Raw genomic sequence first — 14,995 nt, forward strand, 5'->3', positions numbered from 1 at the left:
TTTTTTAGTTTTTTAAAATCTTTTTTAAAAGTCTACAAATAATAAGTGCTGAAGAGGGTGTGAAGAAAAGGGAACCCTCCTACACTGTTGATGGAAATGTAAATTGGTGCAGCCACTTGGGAGAACAGTATTGAGATTCCTCAAAAAACTAAAATTAGAGTTACCATCGGATCCAGCAATTCCACTTCTGGGCATATATCCAGACAGAACTATGATTTGAAAAGATACAAACACAAGCAACCCTATGTTACGTAAAAAAACTATCAGCCTAGAAAATTATATTCTCCCTGGATTTTTCACATTAATAAGAAACAAGCAAATGGTTTTTATATTTTCAATGAAATTTATTCATATTTAGTTAAAAGTAGCAAATGTCAACCTAAGTTATTTTCTTAAGAATATTTATTTTGTACAATCACATTGTTATCGAGCAACCGTTATGGAATGTTCCCGGGTCCAAAGTACTGGACTTGTAACTATCTTATGCATCCTCTTCTCCAAGTCTGAGCATGGCCTTTTGTGCTGAAGAAGCATGGCTTGACACTGCACAATTGTCACTTGTGACAACCTGATGTCAAATGAGAAATCTGTTGATAAAGAATATTTTATCTTTCATTCATTTACAAAATGGTATTTGTGTATGTGCCTAATTACTAAACCCATTTTTATTTTCTCCTCTGAAACTATGAAAACAAATTAGTTAAAACTAAGCAATGTAGCAGTATAACCAACAAAAAACAAAGGCTTTTATCTTATATACAATGTTTTAGATGATATTGATGCTTTATATTACATACATGCATTTAATATACTTTATGCAATAAAAATAAGCATGTAAACAGACAAACATAAAAAAGATTTTTTAAAAAAGTTGATGCATGTTTTAACAATCAAAAATTTGGGTTTATTTCTTTTTCAGGAATACAGTGGAATAGTTTATATTAAAATGAAAAGGTCTTCCTGTTCTTATTTTCTCAGATTCTTATTTTATGAATTTTATGTAATCTTATTGCTAAAATACTAGTAGTTCATTAGGTATGATGATCAGATTTTAGGCTGAGTTTGTTGCTCTCATGTTTGTGAACATTGATTTTTTTCACTGTTTACTTTTCCAAACATGTGCTTATACTAAAGATCCAGAAGCTAAAATGGAGAGTCATTGGCAATAATAAATGAACAGGGATTGATCAGGACAATGATGAATCTTAGGGGTTAAAGTTTTTGTTGTTATGATAAGAGCTCAGATTATCCTGTTGGATTAGCTATACAGGGAAGCACTTTGGGGCAGGAAAGTGCATATCTCCAAGAAACTATACTGCATGCTCGTGGGCCTGCTAGAAACTCTCTGGTTTGATGCATCACTGGTACTGAGGGTGGCGTCTACATGCAGCTTCTTCATGAGCTTGTGCTCCAGTAGGACGGCCAGCAATGTCCTCTTAGCCTGGCCTTGCGCCTGTCCCTGTGCTCACTGCCAGGGAGGCAGCAGAGTCTCCAGCAAGAGCCGGTATTAGACTTACAACTGAAGGCGCTCTTGTTTCAGGAACCTAGGATACCTATAAGAAGCAAGTAAAAAAAAAAAAAGAACATATTTATGTGAGAGTTCTTAAATAGTACTTTTATTTTTAACAGTTGTTAGGTTTTGTTTTTTTTTTAATAAGCTTCTCTGATAGCTCAGTGGCAAAGGAATTATTTTATGATCTACTCTGAAGAATTCCTGCATAGGTAACAACTAAAATATTTAACATATATTTTTAATCTCAAATGACTTTTTTAAAAAACTTGAACACACAAAGGGAAATGAATAATCCCCACATACCCATATTAGAAAATTATTTACAGTTCTGTTTGTCACTCCTCAGTAATACTCGCTGAGTGTTTAAATATTAGGAAATTTCCCAAACCTACCTTACCTCTTTCATAGACATATGAGATTATATATATGTATATATATAAATATCTCATATCTTCTTTGCCCATTCATCTGTCAGTGAATATTTAGGCTTCTTCCAAGCTTGGCTACTGTAAATAATGCTTCTATCAACACAGGGGTACATACATCTTTTCTAATTACTGTTTTTGTTTTTCTTGGAAAAATACCCAGAAGTGGAATTGCTGGCTCATATGGTAGTTTTATTTTTTATTTTTTGAGGAACCCCCATACTGTTTTCCACAGAGGGTGTACCAATTTATCAGTCCATCAGCAGTACATGAGGGTTCTCTTTTCTCCACATCCTTGCCAACACTTGTTATTTACTGTATTTTTTATAATAGCCATTCTGACAGGTGTGAGATGATATCTCATTGTGGTTTTGATTTGCATTTCCCTGATGATTTGTGATGCTGAGCATCTTTTGATGTGCCTTTTAGCCATCTGTATGTCTTCTTTGGAAAAATGTCTATTCAGGTCCTCTATACATTTTTTAATGGGGCTGTTTGTTTTTTTGATGTTCAATTGTATGAGTTCCCTGTATTTTGGATATTAACTCCTATGGAGTATATCATTTACAAATATCTTCTCCCATTCAGTAGGGTGACTTTTTGTCTTGTTCATAGTTTCTTTCATTATTCTTTTTTGTTTTTGTTTTTTCTTTGCTCTTCTTTTGCTCTCTTCTCTCTGGTTTGTAGACTATATTTAGAGTTACGTTTGGATCCCTTTCTCTTTTGTGGGGTAATGTATTATGGATTTGTGTTTTTAGTTACCATAAGGTTTATATGAGCGTGCTCAGTCACTTCAGTCGTACCCAGCTCTTTGTGACCCCATAGACTGTAGCCTTGGAGAAGGCAATGGCACCCCACTCCAGTACTCTTGCCTGGAAAATCCCATGGGGGAGGAGCCTGGTAGGCTGCAGTCCATGGGGTTGCGAAGAGTCGGACACAACAGAGTGACTTCACTTTCACTTTTCACTTTCATGCCTTGGAGAAGGAAATGGCAACCCACTCCAGTGTTCTTGCCTGGAGAATCCCAGGGACGGGGGAGCTTGGTGGGCTGCCATCTATGGGGTCGCACAGAGTCGGACACAACTGAAGCGACTTAGCAGCAGCAGCAGACTGTAGCCTGCCAGGCTCTTCTGTCCATGGAATTTCCCAGGCAAGAATACTGGAGTGGGTTGCCATGCCCTCCTCTAGGGGATCTTCCCAACTCAAAGATTGATCCCATGTCTCTTGCATTGTAGGCAGGTTCTTTATCCACTGAGCTATCTGGGAAGCCCGAGGTTTATATATGGCAACCTATATATATAGATAATTTTTTAAGTTGATAATCTCCTAAATTCAAACACATTCTAACAATCCTACATTTTTACTTCCTCCCCAGAGCGTGTTATGTTTTTTACATCATATTTATGTCTTTGTATTTTGTGTACTCCTTAACTATTCAATATGGATGATTTTGTCTTTTAACTTTCATACTAGCATTATAAGTGGTGGGTATACTTCCTTTACTGTCTGTTTGCTCTTACTGGTGAGTTTTTTTTCCTTGTGAAATTTTATCTTTCTTGTTTTTCTAGAAATATAATTCTATTTTCTGGTTTTCTTTCTTTTTTTTTCTTTGGAGTTTCTGGTTTTTCTTTTTCACTTAGAGAAGTCCCTTTAGAAGAACTACTTCAGTATTCTGGCTGTGAGAACCCCATGTACAGTCTGAAAAAGCAAAAAGATATGACACTGGAAGATGAGTCTTTCAGATCAGAATATGCTACAGAGGAAGAGAGGAGGTCAATTACTAACAGCTCCAGAAAGAATGAAGTGAAGCAGTTGGGTTAAACTGGAAACGACACTCAGTTGTGGATGTGTCTGGTGGTGAAAGTAAAGTCTGATGCTGTAAAGAACAATATTGCATAGGAACCTGGAATGTTAGGTCCATGAATCAAAGCAAATTGGATGTGATGAAGCAGGAGATGGTATGAGTGAATATTGATATTTTAAGAATCAGTGAACTAAAATGGACAGGAATGAGTGAATTTAACTCAGATGACCATTATGTCTACTACTGTGGGCAAGAATCCAGTGGACTAAATGTAGTAGCCCTCATAGCCAACAAAAGAATAAAAAATGCAGCACTGAAGTTCAATCTCAAAAATGACAGAATGTACTTGGTTCATTTCCAAGGCAACTGATTCAGCATCACAGTAATCCAAGTCTATGCCTCAACCAGTAATGCAAAAGAAGGTGAAGTTGACTGGTTCTATGAAGACCTACAACATCTTCTAGAAGTACCATCAAAAAAGATGCCCTTTTCATCACTGGGGATTGGAATGCAAAAGTAGGAAATCAAGAGATACCTGGAGTAACAGACAAGTTTGACCTTGGAGTACAACATGAACCAGGTCAAAGGCTCACAGAGTTTTGTCTGTGAAACAAAGAAGAGAAGTGAAAGGTGAAGGAGAAAGGGAAAGACATACCCAGTGAATGCTTCCAGAGAATAGTGACACAAGAAAGCTTTCTTAAATGAACAGTGCAAAGAAATAAAAGAATGGGAAAGTCTAGAGACCTCTTCTAGAGAACTGGAGATATAAAGGGACTGTTTCATGCAAGAAAATGAAAAATATAGGGCAGAAATAGTAAAGACCTAGTAGAAGCAGGAGGGATTAAGAAGAGGTAGCAAGAATACACAGAACTATACAAAAAAGGTCTTGGAGAACAAGATGGCGGGGGAGGAGGTGGACACGGAGTACATCTCTCTTCACGGATACATCAGGAATACACCTTCACACACAGAGATGCATAAAGACCACCAGCTGAGAGTGGACAGGAGCATCTGACCAGTGGAAAAGAATATATAGAACCATGCAAAACTTGTCAGGATGAAGGAACTAGGGGGAAAAACAGGAGTGTTACTAGGTCTGGACCTGCCTTCAGTGGGTGGTGGAACTGAAGCAGGGGTCTGATCCCCACATCGGCGCAATTGTCTGAGTCAGAGGAAAAACATATTTAAGGCTGAGAGTGAAACAGTTGATCTGTATCAGCCTAAATGGAATAAGAATCAGACAGTCCTTGCTGCAGCCATACATACCCTGGACAGGGACACAGGTCCCTTACTTAGAAGGTGCAGTGGCTGGGAGCTGGAGCTTAGGGATTGTGGAGCAACCTCAGGGGAGAGACGGACAGAGAGGATGTGAGGGAGGAGATTGTGGTGGGAAATGCCTGTGAAGGAAAGCCAGGCAGCCATGGAAGCAAGGCGATACTGCTGAGTCACACGTAGGGAGTGGAGCCATCACCATAGCCTCTCTCTCCCCACACGTTGGCATTGGCAGCTGATCAATAGACAGGATGGCCCATCAAGTGCCTGATGCACGGAACTAGAGTTAAGACCCCACCCAGGGTGCCCGTTTAAGTGCCTGACATGCTGATCTCCAGAGTAGGACCCTAGTCAGGGGGGCCCCTCTATGTGCCTGACACTCAGAACAACATAGAAGGACCCCAGGCAAGGGAACACTCTAAGTGCCTGAATGGGCAGAGCTATGGAGAAAGACTAGCCAAAGAGGCCTTCTGATTGCTAGCTACTAGCATTGGAGAAGGCAGTGGCAACCCACTCCAGTGTTCTTGCCTGGAGAATCCCAGGGATGGCGGGGCATGGTGGGCTGCTGTCTTGGGGTTGCACAGAGTCGGACATGACTGAAGCGACTTAGCAGCAGAGGCTCAAAAAGAGACTAATAACACCATAACTCCTGGGGCTGAGGCAGTCCATGTCCCTGCACACTTGGCGCCACCAGGGTTCCCGCGACCCAAGTAGCTGCACCACCTTCACACTCAACCCTCACTGGGGCAGAGCTGCCACAGGCGAAGAAAAGCCTATGCACATGGGGTCACTTCAGTTGTGTCCAACTCTTTGCAACCGTGTGGACTGTGGCCTGCCAGGCTTCTCTGCCAGGGGGTTTCTTCAGGCAAGAATACTGCAGTGTACTGGCCAATGCTGGTTGCCATTCCCTTCTAGAGCACTATATTTCTTGCCGCCCTAGCCGCCAACCCCACCGAGTACTGTTGCTGCCAGAACCCCTGAGACTCAAGCAGCTGTACCACCTCCACACGTGGCCCTCACAGGGGCAGACCCAAGGCCTCCAGGGCAGCCTCAGGAGCGAACCCCAGTGGACGACCCACATGCAGAGGCGGAAATAAAACCACAGTTGAAACCCAGGGGCAGTGTGGCTAAGGAAGAAGACCCAAAACCTCCCCACCAGCTGTACAAGCTACAGATTAAATCCACACAATCAACTAGGCAGACCCTGTGTCTATGGAATAGATAAAAGGACCTTGAGAACTCCCACAAAAGAAAATGCACTAGTTCTGATAGCTGTGGACATTGGAGGCAAGAAGATACAGGAGTAGGACCAGATTAGAATCTGAGCAGCCCCCACAGCAGGTCCAGAGATCAGCACAGTGTTGTAGGGCATCCTAGGGAGGTGAGGTGGACTATGACTCCCTGACAGCAGTAACTCAAGAAAAACATTTGTTACAAGGAGATCAACCCTGGGATTTCTTTGGAAGGAATGATGCTAAAGCTGAAACTCCAATATTTTGGCCACCTCATGCAAAGAGTTGACTCATTGGAAAAGACTCTGATGCTGGGAGGGATTGGGGGAAGGAGGAGAAGGGGACAACTGAGGATGAGATGGCTGGATGGCATCACGGACTCGATGGATGTGAGTCTGAGTGAACTCCGGGAGATGGTGATGGACAGGGAGGCCTGGCGTGCTGCGATTCATGGGGTCGCAAAGAGTCGGACACGACTGAGCGACTGAACTGAACTGAACTGAACTGAACATTTGCTCTGTGGTTCTTTTGGATGTTCTTTCTTTCTCTTTTTCCCCCTCTTTCCCCCCTCCTCTGTTGTAGTTGTTGATTTTATTGGCACTATGAAAGCTAATCAAGCTTTTGAGTTATTTTCTTTCAATCACACTTTTTATTGTTGTTATAAACCTCTGCTTCTACATTGGGCCTTTGCAATTCTGTGGAGTTTTTCTTTATTTTATGTTTTTTCTTTCCTTTTCTTCTTTTTTCTTTCCTCTTCTTTTTTTTTAAATTTTTATTTTTAAACCTATTATTATTCTTTCTACATTTATTCCTGTTTGCTTTTTCCTACTGTTCTTTCCCCCTTGCAGTTAATCTTTAATGTATATGAATCTTCTTTATCTACCTCTATTTAACTTTGAATATTTATTCTTTCTTTGTTTTTCTCCTTTACTTTCCTCTCAATATATTTGCTAGTTTTGTTTTCTTTGCTTTAATCCTCAACTGGCACCTTGCTCTAGTTTTGTTTTCCAGTTTGTGCTTTAGTTAGCTTTGTTCCTAACTGGTAGATATAATTTTTGGTTTCCTTTGTTTGCCAGGTCAATCTATTGTATTTCACTTTTGTTGGACTGTTCTCATTTTGCTTATGGGTGTATATGTATATTCCATTATTTTAATTATTTTGCCTGATTTTGTAACTGCCATTTGTCTGGGGTTCATCTTTGGTTCCTTGTTTTTGAGTATTTGTTTTAATCTCACTTAATGCCATAACAAACCACTTCTGGAATCTTCCTTCCTGACCAGAGATCAAGCCCTGAGCCGTTGGAGTGGGGGCACTGACTCCAAGACCCCAGACCATCAGAGAACTAATCCTCAGTTCAGTTCAGTCACTCAGTTGTGTCGGACTCTTTGCGACCCCATGAATCGTGGCACGCCAGGCCTCCCTGTCCATCACCATCTCCCAGAGTTCACTCAGACTCACGTCCATCAAGTCGGTGATGCCATCCAGCCATCTCATCCTCGGTCGTCCCCTTCTCCTCCTGCCCCCAATCCCTCCCAGCATCAGAGTCTTTTCCAATGAGTCAACTCTTCGCATGAGGTGGCCAAAGTATTGGAGTATCACCTTTAGCATCATTCCTTCCAAAGAAATCCCAGGGCTGATCTCCTTTAGAATGGACTGGTTGGATCTCCTTGCAGTCCAAGGGACTCTCAAGAGTCTTCTCCAACACCATAGTTCAAAAGCATCAGTTCTTTCGTGCTCAATTTTCTTCACAGTCCAACTCTCACATCCATACATGACTACTGGAAAAACCATAGCCTTGACTAGATGGACCTTTGTTGACAAAGTAATGTCTCTGCTTTTGAATATGCTATTTAGGTTGGTCATAACTTTCCTTCCAAGGAGTAAGCGTGTTTTAATTTCACAGCTGCAGTCACCATCTGCAGTGATTTTGGAGCCCCCCAAAATAAAGTCTGACACTGTTTCCACTGTTTCCCCATCTATTTCCCATGAAGCGATGGGACCAGATGCCATGATCTTTGTTTTCTGAATGTTGAGCTTTAAGCCAACTTTTTCACTCTCCTCTTTCACTTTCATCAAGAGGCTTTTTAGTTCCTCTTCACTTTCTGCCATAAGGGTGGTGTCATCTGCATATCTGAGGTTATTGTTATTTCTCCCAGCAATCTTGATTCCAGCTTGTGTTTCTTCCAGCCCAGTGTTTCTCATGATGTACTCTGCATATAAGGTAAATAAGCAGGGTGAAAATATACAGCCTTGACATACTCCTTTTCCTATTTGGAACCAGTCTGTTGTTCCATGTCCTGTTCTAACTGTTGCTTCCTGACCTGCATATAGGTTTCTCAAGAGGCAGGTCAGGTGGTCTGTATTCCCATCTCTTTCAGAATTTTCTACAGTTTATTGTGATCCACACAGTCAAAGGCTTTGGCACAGTCAATAAAGCAGAAATAGATGTTTTTCTGGAACCCTCTTGCTTTTTCCATGATCCAGCAGATGTTGGCAATTGGACCTCTGGTTCCTCTGCCTTTTCTAAAACCAGCTTGAACATCTGGAAGTTCATGGTTCATGTATTGCTGAAGCCTGGCTTGGAGAATTTTGAGCATTACTTTACTAGCGTGTGAGATGAGTGCAATTGTGCGGTAGTTTGAGCATTCTTTGGCATTGCCTTTCTTTGGGATTGGAATGAAAACTGACATTTTCCAGTCCTGTGGCCACTGCTGAGTTTTCCAAATTTTCTGGCATGTTGAGTGCAGCACTTTCACAGCATCATCTTTCAGGATTTGAAATAGCTCAACTGGATTTCCATCACCTCCACTAGTTTTGTTCGTAGTGATGCTTCCTAAGGCCCACTTGACTTCACATTCCAGGATGTCTGGCTCTAGGTGAGTGATCATACCATTGTGATTATCCGGGTCGTGAAGATTTGTTTTGTATAGTTCTTCTGTGTATTCTTGCCACCTCTTCTTAATATCTTCTGCTTCTATTAGGTCCATACCATTTCTGTCCTTTATCGAGCCCATCTTTGCATGAAATGTTCCCTTAGTATCTCTAATTTTCTTGAAGAGATCTCTAGTCTTTCCCATTCTGTTGTTTTCCTCTATTTCTTTGCATTGATTGCTGAGGAAGGCTTTATTATCTCTTCTTGCTATTCTTTGGAATTCTGCATTCAGATGCTTATATCTTTCCTTTTCTCCTTTCCTTTTCACTGCTTTTCTTTTCACAGCTATTTGTAAGGCCTCCCCAGACAGCCATTTTTCTTTTTTGCATTTCTTTTCCATGGGGATGGTCTTGATCCTTGACTCTTGTACAATGTCACGAACCTCAGTCCATACTTCATCAGGAACTCTATCTGTCAGATCTAGTCCCTTAAATCTATTTCTCAGTTTCACTGTATAATCATAAGGGATTTGATTTAGTCATACCTGAATGGTCTAGTGGTTTTCCCTACTTTCTTCAATTTAAGTCTGAATTTGGCAATAAGGAGCTCATGATCGGAGCCACAGTCAGCTCCCGGTCTTGTTTTTGCTGACTGTATAGCGCTTCTCCATCTTTGGCTGCAATGAATATAATCAATCTGATTTCAGTGTTGACCATCTGGTGATGTCCATGTGTAGAGTATACCTATGGCTTATTCATGTTGAAGTTTGACAGAAAACAACAAAATTCTGTAAAGTAATTATCCTTCAATGAAAAAATAAATAAACTAAAATACAAACAAAAAAAAACACAAAAAATTAATAAATAAACTATAGTGATGTATAACATGAAACAGTAGATTGCAATTAAAGGTAATAATGTAGATATACTAACTCACAAGTGGGAGTAGTTTTACATGTTTTTAAGAAAAGCTGTAGTCAACCAGAAAAAAAAAAGGTCTTAATGACCTGGATAACCACAATGATGTGGTTACTCACCTAGAGCCAAACATCCTGGAGTGGGAAGTCAAATGGGCCTTAGGAAGCAGTACTAAGAATAAGGCTAGTGGAGGTGATGGAATTCCAGTTATTTCAAATCCTAAAAGATGATTTTGTTAAAGTGCTGCCCTCCATATGACAACAAATTTGGAAAGCTTAATAGTGGTCGCAGTACTAGAAAAGGTCAGTTTTCATTCCAATCACAAAAAAGGGCAATGCTCTCTTTTAGAATTTTCCAACTAGGGTACAATTGCATTCATTTTACATGTTAGTAAGGTTATGTTCAATATCCTTCAAGTTAGGCTTCAGGAGTATGTGATCCAAGAACTTCTAGATTTCCAAGTTGGTTTTCAAAGAGGCAGAGGAACTAGAGATCAAATTTTAAACATTCGTTGGATCACAGAATGGAATTGTTGGATCACAGTGGAATTCATTGCGTCACAACAATTCTCTCCCTTGAATTTCATGGAATTCCAGGAAATTTGGAATCTATTTCTGCTTTATTGACTATGCTAAAGCCTTTCACTGTGTGGCTCACAAGACACTGGAAAATTCTTAAAGAGATGGGAATATCAGAACACATTATCTGCCTCCTGAGAAACCTGTATGCAGGTCAAGAAGCAACAGTTAATGGGACATGGAACAATGGACTAGTTCAAAATTGGGAAAAAAGTATGAGAAGGCTGCGTATTGTCACCCTGCTTATTTAACTTCTTTGCAGTGTACATCATATAAAATGCCAGGCTGGAAGAATTATAAGCTGGAATCAAGATTGCCAGTAGATATATCAACAACCTCAGGTATGCAAATGATATAATGGCAGAAAGTGAAGAGGAAGAGTGTGGCGCTTGCCTGGTAAACTCTCTCTCCTCCAAATGTCAATGAGAGCCTTGATGGGTGGACTATTTTGATCTAGGTTTCTGGGTTTTATCACTTTGACTATACTGTGCGACTTCTTCCTGGCCTGCATAGTTTCTGTTGAGAAGTTGGCTGACAGTGGAATGGAAGTTCCCTTGCTTACATTTCCATCCACATTTTGGAGAAGTAGACTTATGTAGGAGACACGCTGTGGGTACCAGTAGCGCAGGCCCCTTGTGTGCTCTCAGGGTGCCCCATGTAGGCTGAGTGGGCCCTCCCGTCGTGGTGGGGCATGCTGTGGGCATGCTGGTATATGCGACTCTCCCTTGTCCAGTTGGCTGCCAGGCCCTGCCGCCTGCAGAAGCTACTGGCTCCTGGTGGAAAGGGCCACATCCTGGCACAGCTGGCTGCCAGGCCTGCGGAGCCCTGGGATTTATGCTGAGCCACTGGGCAAGGCAGTATCCTGGTGAACTGGCTGCAGGCTTAGGGTGATCCAGGACAGGCTCTGTGGGGCCCAGTGGATTCTGAGGCTTGTGCCCGCCCACTGGTGTCAGGTGTGGTCTTGGCATGCTGGCTGTGGGTCCAGGGCCCCCAGTGCTGGTTCTGGCCTTGGGGGTACCAGGGCTTCTGCCAGCCTGCTAGAGGGTGGGGCCAGGTCCCTGTTCAGCCTGAGGGGTCCCGGGACTAGTGGTGACTGGCTGGTGGGTGGGTAAGTCCTGGAGCTAACAGGCTAGAGAGAGGGCTCCAAAATGGTGCTTGCCAGCACCAGTGTCCTTGCGGTAGAATGAGCTCCCAAAAGTAGCTGCCACCAGTGTCTCTGTCTCTAGGGAAAACCCCGTTGCCTCCTGCTGGTCCAGGAGGCTGTCCAAGGGCAGCAAGTGAGTCTGACCCAGGCTTCTTTCAGATTGTTGCTTCTGAACTGGGACTTACAGTGTGTGAGATTCTGCGCGTGCCCTGTTTGAGTGGGGTCTCTTTCCTACAGGTCCCTAGCTCTCCTGAATGCAAGCTGCACCTTCAAAGGCAGATATTCTGGGGGCTTGTCTTCCTGGTGCCAGGACCCCCACAGCTGGGAAGCTTGATATGGGTCTTGGGCCCTTCACTCCCTGGGGAGAACCTCTTCGATTGTGACTATCCTCCTGTTTGTTGGTTACTTTCTTGGGTCTTGACTATACCATGTCTCCACCCCTCTTACCCTTCTTGTTGTGGTTCCTTCTTCGTATCTCTAGTTGTAGAAGAGCTTTTCTGCTAGTCTTCAGGTCATTCCTATTGATAGATGGTCTGCAAACAGGTTCAATCTTGGTGTGCCCCTGGGAGGAGGTATGCTCAGCGTCTTCCTACTCTACCATCCTGGTGACCAGGAAGTCATTTATGTCAGGCTTTCTCAGCCTTGGGCTTCCCTCATAGCTCAGTTGGTAAAGAATCTGCCTGCAGTGCAGGAGACCCAGGTTTGATTCCTGGGTCGGGAAGATCCCCTTGGAGAAGGGATTGGCTATCCACTCCAGTATTCTTGGGCTTCCTTTGTGGCTCAGCTGGGAAAGAATCTGCCTGCAATGGGACAAGCCTGGGTTTGATCCCTGGGTTGGGAAGATCCCCTGGAGAAGGCAAAGGCTACCCACTCCAGTATCCTGGCCTGGAGAATTCCATGGACTGAACAGTCCATGGGGTTGCAAAGAGTCGGACATGACTGGGCAACTTTCACTTTCACTTTCTCAACTTAGGCAGAATTGACAGTTGGACTGGGTAATTCTTTGTTATGAGGTCTGTCTTGTATATTGTTGGATGTATAGCAGCATCCCTGGCGCCTCTCTAACCCAAATGCTTCCAAGACATTTTCACATATCCCCTTTCAGGGGCAGGAGACAAAATCCCTCCGACCTTGTTTGAGCACTGCTGCATTAGATCACCTTTAAGTTACATGCTCATGTAATATTATGGTAGAGATTATATACACTGCAGCAGCCGTGGACATTTCAGAAGGCTGTGTGACCACAGAGGAATGTTACAGAGGTGATAGTCTAATATTCTGTAATCCTTATAGATAAAATTTTCTATAGCTCTCGCAAGCAAAAAAGCAAAACAGTGGAGAAAGTTCAGAAAGATTGGCAACATGAAGCTCTAGGCAGAGTGAGAGGGGCAGAAAAGTCACAGAAGTGAGAAGGAGTGGACTCAAAGTGGCAGGATGGGCTTAGCTCTTATTCTTACAAAGATGAGTCTGAGCTGGGAAATGGTTGTCTTCTCAAATCCAAGCTGGGGGCCAGTGGGAGCTCAGTCCTGCATGGGGGGCACAGTCTACCAGAGCCCCGGTAGGCCTGCTGGGTTTCCTGGATATATTGGAATTCATAGAAATCTACATGGTTTTGCAGTATCTACTGTTTTTACTGCAGTAATGGGAGAACAATGATTTTTCCAAAGAAAACTTTTGAAGGCACGGTGAGGAGGAGTATGGTTTGCCTGAATAAATGCAGTCACTTTAGGTTCCTACTCGTTAAATGAGCAAGAAGCGAAAAGTGTAGCAGTGTTCCACCAGGTGGTGCTGTATCTGACTCATTCATCAGGCGCGGCTGAATCAGGTCTTCTGTGACCCTGTCCTTCCCAGTGTATTTTCTCTGTCCTTTTGAAATAATTGGATTGAGTCTATACTTCAAATGAAACGTATCTGCCAATTAAACAAAAATCCCATTCTACTGTTTATCTCTACTTCTGATTCAAAATATATGCATTTCTATTCCAAGCATCTTGGCACCCAAGCTCAGGTGCACAGGCACCAGAGTTTCCTGCATTCAGGACAAAAGATTTCTTCTTCCTTTCAGTTTCAATTAACGTCATCATCGGGTGATTTTATGACTGGCAAGCGCAAGCAAAACTGATAGAAAAACCTTTTAACTTTAATTTCTTCAATATTCTGCTGTTATCAGATATGAGCTTCAGGCCTATCCTCAGCAGGAATAAGTTAGGATATGAAAATGCTTTGCAGAGCTCTGAGACACAATTATGTGCTCCAAAAGAGAGCCCTATGACTTGGAGGTCTGGTAACATGACCCGTAGATGGGGAACCTGGCCATGATACGACTGAGTAGCTTCATGTCAAAAAAGAAGTCCATATTTTGAATATCGTGGGATTAACCATAATGAAAAGAATATGAAAAAGAATACATATATATGTGAATCACTTTGCTCTACAGTAGAAATTAACATTATAAATCAACTGTACTTCAATAAAATAAATTAAAAAAAAAAACCCAAGAAGTTCCAAGGGCTCTTTTAAGCAATTAGCTCTTAACTGGGTGGTTGTGAGATTCACCATCTACTGAAATTTTTAATCCCTGGGGGAGGAAAAGGATACCAGTATCTTTACCTTTTATAAATTCTTCAGGTAGGTCTGCCAGCATGTATGAGCCAAGGGAAAGAATTTCCCTGCAGCTGTCATAAGTAGGTTTTTTGGTCATTTTGTTTTGTTATAGGAAGAGAGACTATTGTTGGCCCTCAGCAGAGGTAGCCTTAAATGTATAGCAAGATAGTAAGGGACCCTCCAGAAGGATGAGGTGGTAGTCACTGATGGATGGGGGAATCACTGTGTTACCCTCATATCCACATCCATTTAAAACACGGTCAGAAGAAAAAGACAAATGACATGGTCTCAAGGTGACGAAGGTCTCAAGGTCTCAGGCAGAGAGCAGGCAAAGTGGAAGCCAAAGGCAGAAGTAAAGAAAATGGAAGGAAAAGCAGCCCTCACTTGCTTATCATATACCTCTGTTTAAAAGTTATCAAAAGCGTAACAGGGCACATGTGTCATGCATTTTCCGTCAAAATAATGAAGAGGAAGAGTGAGGACAGGCGAAAAGGCCACGACTTTCAGTTAGCGAAGCAAACACAATTCCACATCACAGTGGAAGGCCTAGGGCAAGGCCCGATCATAAAGTGAATTTCCTTTAGAACTCACTAAAAACAAAGAGTTCTTCCTTTGAGTATTTTAATACAAATA

At 42.2% G+C, this 14,995-nt stretch overlaps 1 protein-coding gene across 1 annotated transcript in view; it reads right to left on the reverse strand.

The window, feature by feature from the left end:
• Positions 1-323: 323 nt before the first annotated feature.
• The window catches only part of BEND6 (BEN domain containing 6), a 60,668-nt gene continuing 45,996 nt past the window's right edge, over positions 324-14,995 (reverse strand). Inside the window, exon 7 of the mRNA XM_027958483.3 lies at positions 324-1,553. The gene's annotated coding sequence lies outside the window, so the exon portion shown is untranslated. The remainder of the gene's footprint in view (positions 1,554-14,995) is intronic.

The sequence above is a fragment of the Ovis aries genome, chromosome 20, assembly GCF_016772045.2.
Source record: "Ovis aries strain OAR_USU_Benz2616 breed Rambouillet chromosome 20, ARS-UI_Ramb_v3.0, whole genome shotgun sequence".
NCBI classification, from domain to species: Eukaryota; Metazoa; Chordata; class Mammalia; order Artiodactyla; family Bovidae; genus Ovis; species Ovis aries.